Below are 10,199 nucleotides of genomic sequence, written 5' to 3'. Positions count from 1 at the left end.
GATGATATTCCTTCCCAAAGCCAAACCTTTCCATGATTATAAGATCCAAAAACTCAAACTGGGGTAATGTAAAGGCTCCCATTATCTTCTCTTGACATTCCCAGCTTTACAAGCCCTGCAGCTCTCCTGCCCATCCCTCCAGACCCTGGATGAGGAGCAGGGCAGTGGAGAAGCCACTGCTGGGGGATTCCTCGCAGGCTGTGCAGCAACAGCCTGGAGGCAGCTGGAAATGGGAAATCAGGTCAGGAAGCAGCTCCCTGCCAGGAGATGGATGAGGCATGACCTGGCCTTACTCCTATCCCATCCCTTCTCCCAGAGAGGATGGCTGGAGGCAGCAGCAGCTGAGTGGGATCTGGATGTGCAATCCCAGGAAAGCAAATTTTTGCCCTCTCGTCTTTGCCACACAGGAATCACACCTGGGATTATAAAAACATCACCAATCAATATTTTTTTCCTGGGTTTTGAGCTGCTTTGTGTTAGGAAATGATAGAGCAGCAGAATCAAGATTTATGGAAGATAGAAAACATTTTAGGAGAAGCCATTTGTTCTGTTCCATACCCCATAAAGTCCTCAGGAATTATTTGTCCCCCCACCCAGTGCTTGGGGACAAAAGCCACTCTGCAAATGAAGAGGCAAAGCTTTAAAACACACCGAGCAGCAGCTTTTTAGGTCACATGGAATTGCCCTGGGGAAGCCACAGCCTCAGGATTCCAGTTGGAAAAATGGCTCCAACACTTTGGGATAGCTGGTTGGAGTGTTCCAAAGGATAACCCAGGAGAGCTGGAATTGCTGATCCCGGCATGGGCAGCCTCTGCTCTGGAAGATCATCCAGGTCTAGTCAGGGAAACAGGCTGGGGCTGCCCCTGGATCCCTGGCAGTGGCTGGACATTGAGGCTGGGAGCAGCCTGGGACAGTGGAAGGTGTCCCTGCCATGGCAGGGGTGGGATGGGATGAGCTCTAAAGTCCTGTCCTGGTTTGAAAAGCCAGGTGTCTGCTAAGGAAGGCAGGAGCCTCCCTTGAAATGGAAATGTAAAATCCCTGCCTCTGAATTGTTATAATTTTGAAATTAAGGGGCTCTTAGGTAAAGGTATGGGAGTAGGAATAACAGTTCTTTACAAGGAAAAATTAATATACAAATGTAATAGTATACAAAAACCCCACCACTGCCAGAGTCAGAACATGCCCTGACCCCCTGTGTGTCAGGGTGGTGGCACAGTCCCATCCCATGGGGGCTCAGCCCTCCTGCAGTGCCAGCTGTGCTCCTGCTGGAGCAGGGATCCTGCACAAGGGGGGAGTTTTCCTCTGCAGCTCCAGGGCTGCTGGAGATGGGCCTGGTGCTCCTCTGGGAATGCAGGGCAGGAGAAAGCTGCTCCTCTGGGAATGCAGGGTAGGAGAAAGCTGCTCCTCTGGGAATGCAGGGGGCAAAGGCTGCTGTGCTGCTCCAGGCTCAGATTGTATCCAGGTAGGAATGCTTGGCTCCTGCCCTGGGCGGAGCATCTCCCCATGGGATGCTGGAATTTGATCAGCCCTGCGGGGACACTCCCTGGCCATGGACAGCAGAGATCTCCTGGAGGGAGGATTGGCTGTGGCAGAGATAAAGAAAAAACTGCCCCATGGACAGCAGAGAGCTGCCCAGCTCTGGCAGGTGGGGACAGAACACACACACCAATAACATCTTGTATTTCCAACCTAAGAAAAGTCCCTTCCCATCCAAACCATTCCACAATTCCATTTTCCATTCTAAAAAAATCAGGCCAAGAAGTCACTGCTTTGTTCCAGGGAAGAGCAGGAATGGGGTTTTGCCTCATATTCTTTAATGGCAAATTCCCACAGGATTATTTTCCACTCCCCCAGGTTTCTTTCTTTGCAGCCAGGAAGGAAGCAGGCCCAGGGATGCAGGGAAGCTGCATCATTTGGGATCTCCCACCCTGAAACGCTGTGGTTGATCCCCTGTGCTGCCTGGAGAACTAGCCCTGGCTCCATCCCAGATTTTGGGGCTGTTTCACTCCCGAGCATTCCCAGGGTGCTCTGATCTGACCCCTGGCTCCACTGACATCCCAGGGAGCAGAGGCAGAGAGGACAGGAGGGACTCAGCTCCTGGGAGGGAGTGATCTTTGCAGTGTGAACAATTCCAGGGCTATCCCTTCCTCTGGAAAAGCTCCTGATGCTGCAGGGACCTTCCCCCATCTGCATGAGCAGCCCTGGGGTGGATCCCGAGCCACTGGTGGGTGACAGGGCTGCACACCCTCCTCCTCCCCCGTGTGCCAGGTTTTTGGGATGCTCGGTGGTTTTTGGGATGCTCCAGAGGCGGAGATCCCACTAGAGGGTGCTGGGAGTCACGGAAAGGCTCTCCCTGCTCCCCGCCACCCCTGCCAGGTCCTGCGGCCACTTTCCCTCCCCTCCCTTCCCTCTCTCCTGATTTATGTCCCGCACAGCCAGAGCTGCCACAGCTTTAAACTGCTTTTGCTTCATGGCCCCACTTTCTCTTTTTTTTCATTTTTCCCCTCGAGTAAACACAACCAACAAATAGAGTGAGCCCGAGCGAGGGATGGGGATCACAGACTGGGATATTCCCAAATCCCTGAGCACCCAACGAGGCCTGGCACACACGGAGAGATCCCCTGCCCACCCCAGCAGCCTCCAGCAGAACTGAGAAATATTCAAATATTCATCCACCTCTGGGCCACCTGCAGGTGACCCCACAGCCATTTATGGCCCTTTTAGGGGATATGTGTGTGTGTGTCCCCACCTCAGTGTCACAAGGGTTGGAACTTTGTGTGACACACGCCCAGATGAGATAAAGGTTTGATCTGACATAAACCTAAAAATGAGAATTTTTCCCCCAATGTTTTCAGAGTTCCAGCCCAGTGAGATGGTGATAAATGCCATGAATTCTAATTAATATCTATTAATTCATCACATTGAGCAGGCTATTAAGATTTCTTTTTCTGATAGACTGTACAGATAATCAGATTAATTGAATTTAATTATATCTGGGGGGGAGGGGAGAGAGAATTGGATGCAGGGAAAAGTGGGGCTCATCCGAATTTCCTGTCAGCTGGGAATGCCACAGGAGCGGATCAGCTGGAATTCCATGGATTTTGCTCCTTGACTCTTGAGATAAATAGGAATGATGGCTCCAGCCATCATTAACTCTGCCAAGGCCACCCCCAGGCCACGGCTCCAAGTGCCACACTCACAGGGCTGGGAAATCCCTGAAGGGATGGGGACTCGGGGCTGGACGAGCTTCTCTGTGGGGAAATCCTCCCTAATATCCAACCCGGAGCTCCTCTGGCACAACCTGAGGCTGTTTCCTTTCATCCTGTCCCTTGTCACGGCATCACTGGTCTCTGTTAGGATGGAGGGAGCACAGCCTGCCTGGGGAGATGCTGCAGATCCTCCAGGAAAACTCATCCGGGGCCAAGTCCAAGATCTGTTGGGAATGAAAGCCCTTGGAAAGGGTTTCACATCCACCAGGGTCACCAAGATCCCAAATCCCTGCACTGCTCCTGTCCCAGGCTCCTCCTGGGCCAGAGGGAACCAAGAGGGAGGGAAGATGGGAGACATTTCCCCAAAAATGATTCCTTGCCCCACTTCCAAACGTTCCTGACAGGAAAAGGAGGAGCCAGGCAGGCTCAGGGAACTGAGGACCAGGAAGAACTGTCAGAGAACACCCCTGGGAATGCCCAGCACATGTGAAATGTCACTTTGTCACTCAGGGCAGGGCTGAAGTCCCCGACTGCTCCTGGTACTGGCGCTGGCCCGGAGCCACTCGGGGACAGCAGCACAGCCCAGTGCCACCTCCACCCTTCCAAGGGGGTCCCCTGCTCACGGCAGGGCTTGGAAATGAGGTGGGCTTTAAGGCCCCTTCCCATCCAGGATCTGGGGATTTTTGATCCTTCTCTCAACTTTGAAAGGATAAATTGTCCATTCAGGAAGCTCCAGAGTTCTGTCCCTGTGCCAGGTTCAGTCCCTGCAGGGCTCTGCTCTTCCAAACCACCCTCAGGGGAAGAGTTATCCCAAAGTGGGCTGGGATCTGAGGAGCTGACCCAGGGAGATGGGAGCTGTGCTCCAAACCCCCTTCCAAGCACAAGGAATGCTCCCTCCCCAGCCCTGTGTCCCTGGGAGCGCTGGCACTGCTGGATCTCTGCGAGCCATGAGGCACACGGGGCACACGGCCAGGGAAATGGGCCAACAAATTTCCCTGGCACGGTGCTGGGTAGGGATGTGCCTTCCAAAATCCACCCCTGGCTGGCAAAGCGACACTGATGCTCCTGGGCCTGTCCCTGCCCAGCTGCAGATCCGGGCAGGGAACCCTCCCTGCAGGGCAGCAGGGCTGGAATTGCTGTTCCCAGCACAGCTCCAGCTGGGCTGGGCTGGCTGTGGCTGGGGGTGGCTCTGGACGTGTCCTTGACCCTCTGAGACACTGGGAAAGCAGCTCCATGGACAAAGGGACAGGGACCCTCAGCTGAGGGGTGAGGGTGGCATGGGAAGCAGTGGGAAGGACAAGCCATGGACTCATTTGGGCTGGAGATGACAGAGTCCCTGAGCCTGGAAAAGCCCTCAGGGACCATGAAATCCAACCATTCCTCCAGCTCTGATCCACGTCCCCAAGTGCCACATCCACAGGGCCTTTAAATCCCTCCAGGAATGTGAATCCACCACTGCCCTGGAAAGACTTTTCCAGTGCTGGGCAGACCTTCCTGGGAAGAGATGAGTGAAGAAGAGAAGGGTCTCAGCACTCTCCTGAAACTGGTCTGAGCCAGAAACCTGGAGATCTGTGAGGCTGAATCCCTCCCATCTGCAGGAGGGAGAGGGGAGGGCACGGCTGGGTTTGCTCTGGGGGATTCCTTGCTGCCCAGACAGATCCCCCTGTTCCCTGTCCCAGCAGCATTCCCAGGCTGGCTCTGACAGCCAGCTGGCACCTCCATGCCAGGGCAGTGCCGTGGCAGAGCCTGAGGAACAGACTGGCTGCACCAGGCCCCCACAGGTCCCTCCTGTCACCCACCTGCCACCTCCTCCCTTCTTATCCCATCTCAGCTGGGTCCTACTGAACAGAACCAAAATAAATCCTCTGTGCATGGAAATCCAAGTGTTTGGGGGGAGTTTGGCAGCCCAGGTTGTTCCCAGCTCGCTGTGGGGATGATCCACATCCCAGAAACCCCGTGGGCTTTGCACGAGTTTTTTTTAACCCATTCATTTTGGTTTGCTGGAGCTTTCCCTGGATCCTGCAGAGGCCCCAAGCACCCACAGGGGAGTGAGAGGGCAAAGGCCATGGGACCTGCTCCAGGGAAAGGCTGGACTCACTGGGCTCTCCTGTTCTGGGAGCAGAATTCAGAATTCAGAATTCTTCTCCCAGGAGGACAATTCCCTTGGAGGAATAAAATCCTCCAGAATGCTGGCAGATAGTGCAAGGCAGAGAAACTGGGAGGCCGTGGTGTCCCTCGTCCCTCTGGCTCCGCACTGCTTTTCAGGAGGTGTTCCTGCTCTGGCCAGGCCATTCCTCACCCCTTTCCCTCTGCGGCTGAAATATTCCCAGCCCTGCTCCAGCTGACAGCCCTGGCCTGAAATCCAGAGGTGTCTGTGCTCCTTAATCAGGATTTTAACTGCCCAGCTTGGAAGAGGCCACAAGGAAAGGTCTGGGTGGGACATCTCTGCTTCAGGGACAAGCAGCTCCAAAGCGTCCATCCAGGGATGAGGTGGGATGGATGGACTCTCCTTTGTTTCTCCTGGCAAATCCAGGATGGAAGCAGGTCCTGGACACAGCATTTCCATCATCCTCGTGGTGACAATTCTGGTCCCATCAGAGCATGGCAGAAAACCCTCCCGTGGTGGTGCCCCCGAGCCCTGGCTCCCTCGGGAGGAGTTTCCAGCCCTGCCCTCGCCTCGGGCAGCGCTGCCGGCCGAGCTCCCCTCATGAGGAGCCAATTAAAGCAGAGCCTTTTCCCTGCCCTGTCCAACCCGATCTGTCACCAGAGGGCCGCGACACCCGGAGGCGAGGCGGCAGCCGCTGCTGGAAGCGGCGCGGCTCGGACGGGGCCGTGAATTATTGAGGAGCTCCGACCCGCCGGGCTCAGACCGGAGTGCGCTGCTCCCCGGGGCTGCGGAGCCACCTGAGCCCCGGGCACCAGCACATTATCCGCTTTGCATAGAGGCAGGCAGCGGCTGGAGCTTGCAGGAGCTCGGCGGAGGCGCAGGAGAGGCTCGGGCACAGCCACAGCGGGAATGTCGCTGCTGTCGCCTCTCCTCAGGCGCCCGGAGCTCCGCGCTGCCGGCAGAGCTGGCGGCTCCGGGAGGAGGCAGGTGCAGGGAAAGAGAAAAACATGGGGTTTGAGGAGTTTCCTTCGGATTTTGGGAATCTGGGAGCCTGCACGGTGCCAGTGATTCAAGGGTGAGAGCCCCTTCAGGCCGGAGCTCTTCTCACCCCCCCCAGGGTGCGGTTTTAATTAAACCCAGAGAGGAAAACCCTGCACGGGGGGAGAATGAAGGGGGAATGAGGGTGGGGAAGAGGGAGACAGAGCTGGGAGCACCAGGAGGAGCAGGGATGCTGCAAAGGGGGATTTTCCCACTGATGGATGTATAGCCAGAAGACCCCGAAGGGATTACAAATAATTCAGTGCCCCAAATGTCTTGAAAATAATTCAGTGCCCCAAACCTATAAAAATAATGCAGTGCCCCAAATGTCTAAAAATAATTCCGTGCCCCACAGGAGTCTGGCACTCAGGGATTCTGTTGCCTTTTTAGGACTTTTTAGCTCCACTTTGTTTAAGGATGAAAGATTCCTGCCTCCAGTCCTGGCTCGTGAATCACGGCCGTGGCACCGAGGAATCAGAACCTCTGTGTGGACCCTTCTGACACCCATGAATTAGGGGATTTTTCCTCTGGTACTGCCTCCACAGGCAATTCCCTGTGTTATCTCTGGACAAGGAACGGATGGAGCAGCATCAGGGCTCTGGGGCAGCATCCTAACAACGTGGTGGGTCACAGGATCCTCATGGCTCACAATCAATTTATTGTATTTTGGGCTTTTTTAGCTGAGGAAAAATCAGACAATGGAAACATTTGAGTCCCATTTCCAGTTTACACTCCTCAATCCTTAAAAATGCAAATTTAAGGAGCCTTCAATGAGTTTTGGGGCAGCACAAGGGGGTTTTAGCAGTGCTGGGGAGCGGGCAGGACTCTCTGGAGGGGGATGAGGAGGATGAGGCACCATGGGGTGAAGGGATTTGTGTCCAAGCTTGGAGAACATAGGAATAGCAGCCAGGAAGTGAGTCCAGGGCCTTCCTCACAATCACTCCGTGGAGTCCCAGAGTGGACACAAACAAACCCTCACTAAACCCTTCCCTGCCTTCTCTTGGGATGGGGATGAATCATCTGCCACTCTTGTGGCTGATAAAAGTCTTCAGAAGCCAGAGAGGGACCCAAATTCCTGCTTCATTTTTCTTGGAAGAACTTGTAAAAGCTGCTTTATAAAACCTCCTGGCAACTTCTCCTGAGTTTCCAGGCCCCCTGGTCACTTCCATGGTGCCAAACATCTTCCCCTTCCCTGGAGATCCCATTCCCAGTTGCCTCTGGACACATCAGCCTTAGCCTCGATGGTTTCCATGATTTCCACATCAGCTTATGGGAATATTTACACCAATTTGGATGCAATTATTGTCCCCCATGAGCCTCAGGTATGTGAGGAAAAAGCACAGAGGCAGCTAGGAAAAGGGAAAGGGAAAGGGAAAGGGAAAGGGAAAGGGAAAGGGAAAAAAGAATAGGAAGTGCCATCATTGCTCCTGTCACTGGGCCTGTCCTGATCTCCCATCCTGACTGTCCCAGCACAGCCTCCAGGATAAATCAGTTTAAATTGGATTTTAGGAAAAATTTGTTCATTGCCAAGTCGTGTCACAGCTGCCCAGGATGGAGGCACTGGGCTGGATCAGTAACTGGGATCATGGCTGGGGTCACAGCGTCTCCCTGAGACAGGGAGTTGTGAGCCAGCAGAGCTGAAAATTCCCTGGGAATTTTTTTATGAACTTGCTGTTACATTGGATCAGACCTCCAGAAAAGTGGGACAAAACCATACTGGATTGCATCCCAATCCCAAAAATCAAACAGGCCCATGGTGGCTAAATTTTCCCCCAAGCCAATTTCAAAGATGCTTCAAGTACCTTTTGAGCAAATCTCCATCCATCCATCCATCCATCCATCCATCCATCCATCCATCCATCATCCATCATCCATCCATCATCCATCCATCCATCATCCATCCCTCCATCCATCCATCATCCATCCATCCGTCCATCCATCCATCCATCATCCATCCATCCATCCATCCATCATCCATCATCCATCCATCCATCCATCATCCATCCATCATCCATCCATCCATCCATCCATCCATCCATCCATCCATCCATCCATCCATCATCCATCCATCCATCATCCATCCATCATCCATCCATCATCCATCCATCCATCCATCCATCCATCCATCCATCCATCCATCATCCATCCATCCATCCATCCATCCATCCATCCATCCATCATCCATCCATCATCCATCCATCCATCCATCCATCCATCCATCCATCCATCCATCCATCCATCCATCCATCCATCCATCCATCCATCCATCCATCCATCCATCCATCCATCCATCATCCATCCATCCATCCATCCATCCATCCATCCATCATCCATCATCCATCCATCATCCATCCATCCATCCATCCATCATCCATCCATCCATCATCCATCCATCCATCCATCCATCATCCATCCATCCATCCATCCATCATCCATCCATCCATCCATCCATCCATCCATCCATCCTCCATCCATCCATCCATCCATCCATCATCCATCCATCCATCATCCATCCATCCATCCATCCATCCATCATCCATCCATCATCCATCCATCCATCCATCATCCATCCATCCATCCATCATCCATCCATCCATCATCCATCCATCCATCCATCATCCATCATCCATCCATCCATCCATCATCCATCCATCATCCATCCATCCATCCATCATCCATCCATCCATCCATCCATCCATCATCCATCCATCCATCATCCATCCATCCATCCATCCATCCATCCATCCATCCATCCATCCAAAAAATTGGTGTCCTCCATCTATAAATATGTCCCACAAAATATCCACAGAACACAGTTCCTGCAATTTATGGGAAAATAATCAAACAGCCCTGAGGTACAAGAGAACAACAAGGAGAAACCCAAACAGAAAAATTCCTTGGATGTGAGCACCCAGACTTAAGGATTTTATTTGCAGGAGAAGAAGAAATCACATCTTCTGCTCTTACAAAATTTAAGAGGGACAAAAATTCATGGATGAACTCAGGCCAGCTCTGCTGTCAGAGAATGTTGGGATTTAAGCTTCATTGGACTTTCCATGGAAAGGATTCCAGGAAACATGTAAATATTGGGATGCTGTTTGGAGTTGTCATGTTTTCCTGGATTTACATAAAACCAGAATTTTCAAGTAAACTAAAAAGAGCTGGATTTCTTTCCTTGCTTGGTTTTCCCAGCCTGGACAAACAGGCTGCCACAACAGCCTAAGCTCCTTATGATCCCACTGGTGTCATTCCTACCCTGGGAAAGGGGATTTCAGTCCCTGCAGCTCAACCATATAAAATCATCCAAGGAGTAGCAAGAGTTTGGCTGCTGTAAGGTTTTTGCTGGCTTGGTTTGGAATTATGGAATCATTGAATGGTTTGGGTTGGAAGGAACCTCAAAGCCATCTCACCCCCAGCCATGGGCACGGACAATTTCCACTGTTCCAGGCTGCTCCAAGCCCTGTCCAACCTGGCCTTGGACACTTCCAGGGATCCAGGGGCAGCCACAGCTGCTCTGGGCACACTGTGCCAGGGCCTCTCCATCCTCACAGGGAGGAATTTCTTTCCAGTATCCACCTAAATCCCCATTCTTTTAGTTTCAAACTGTTTCCCTTGTCCTGGCACCATCTGGCCGCGTTAGAAGTCCCCCTCCCTCCTTTTTTACAAGCCCCGCTGCATTCCCAGGCGATGGCGAGGGCGCCCCTGGAATTCCCCAGTCAGTCCTGCCCGGTACCAGAGCAGGAAGGATGCGGGGACGGGGAATGATGGGGGGAGCAGGGAACGGGGTGTGCTAACAGGGGATGCGGGGATGCTGGGGGCTGGTCGGGTGGAGGCGGAGGGAGGCG

The sequence above is a fragment of the Passer domesticus genome, chromosome 7 (genome assembly GCF_036417665.1).
Source record: "Passer domesticus isolate bPasDom1 chromosome 7, bPasDom1.hap1, whole genome shotgun sequence".
NCBI lineage: Eukaryota > Metazoa > Chordata > Aves > Passeriformes > Passeridae > Passer > Passer domesticus.
This window is presented reverse-complemented; position numbering follows the sequence as displayed.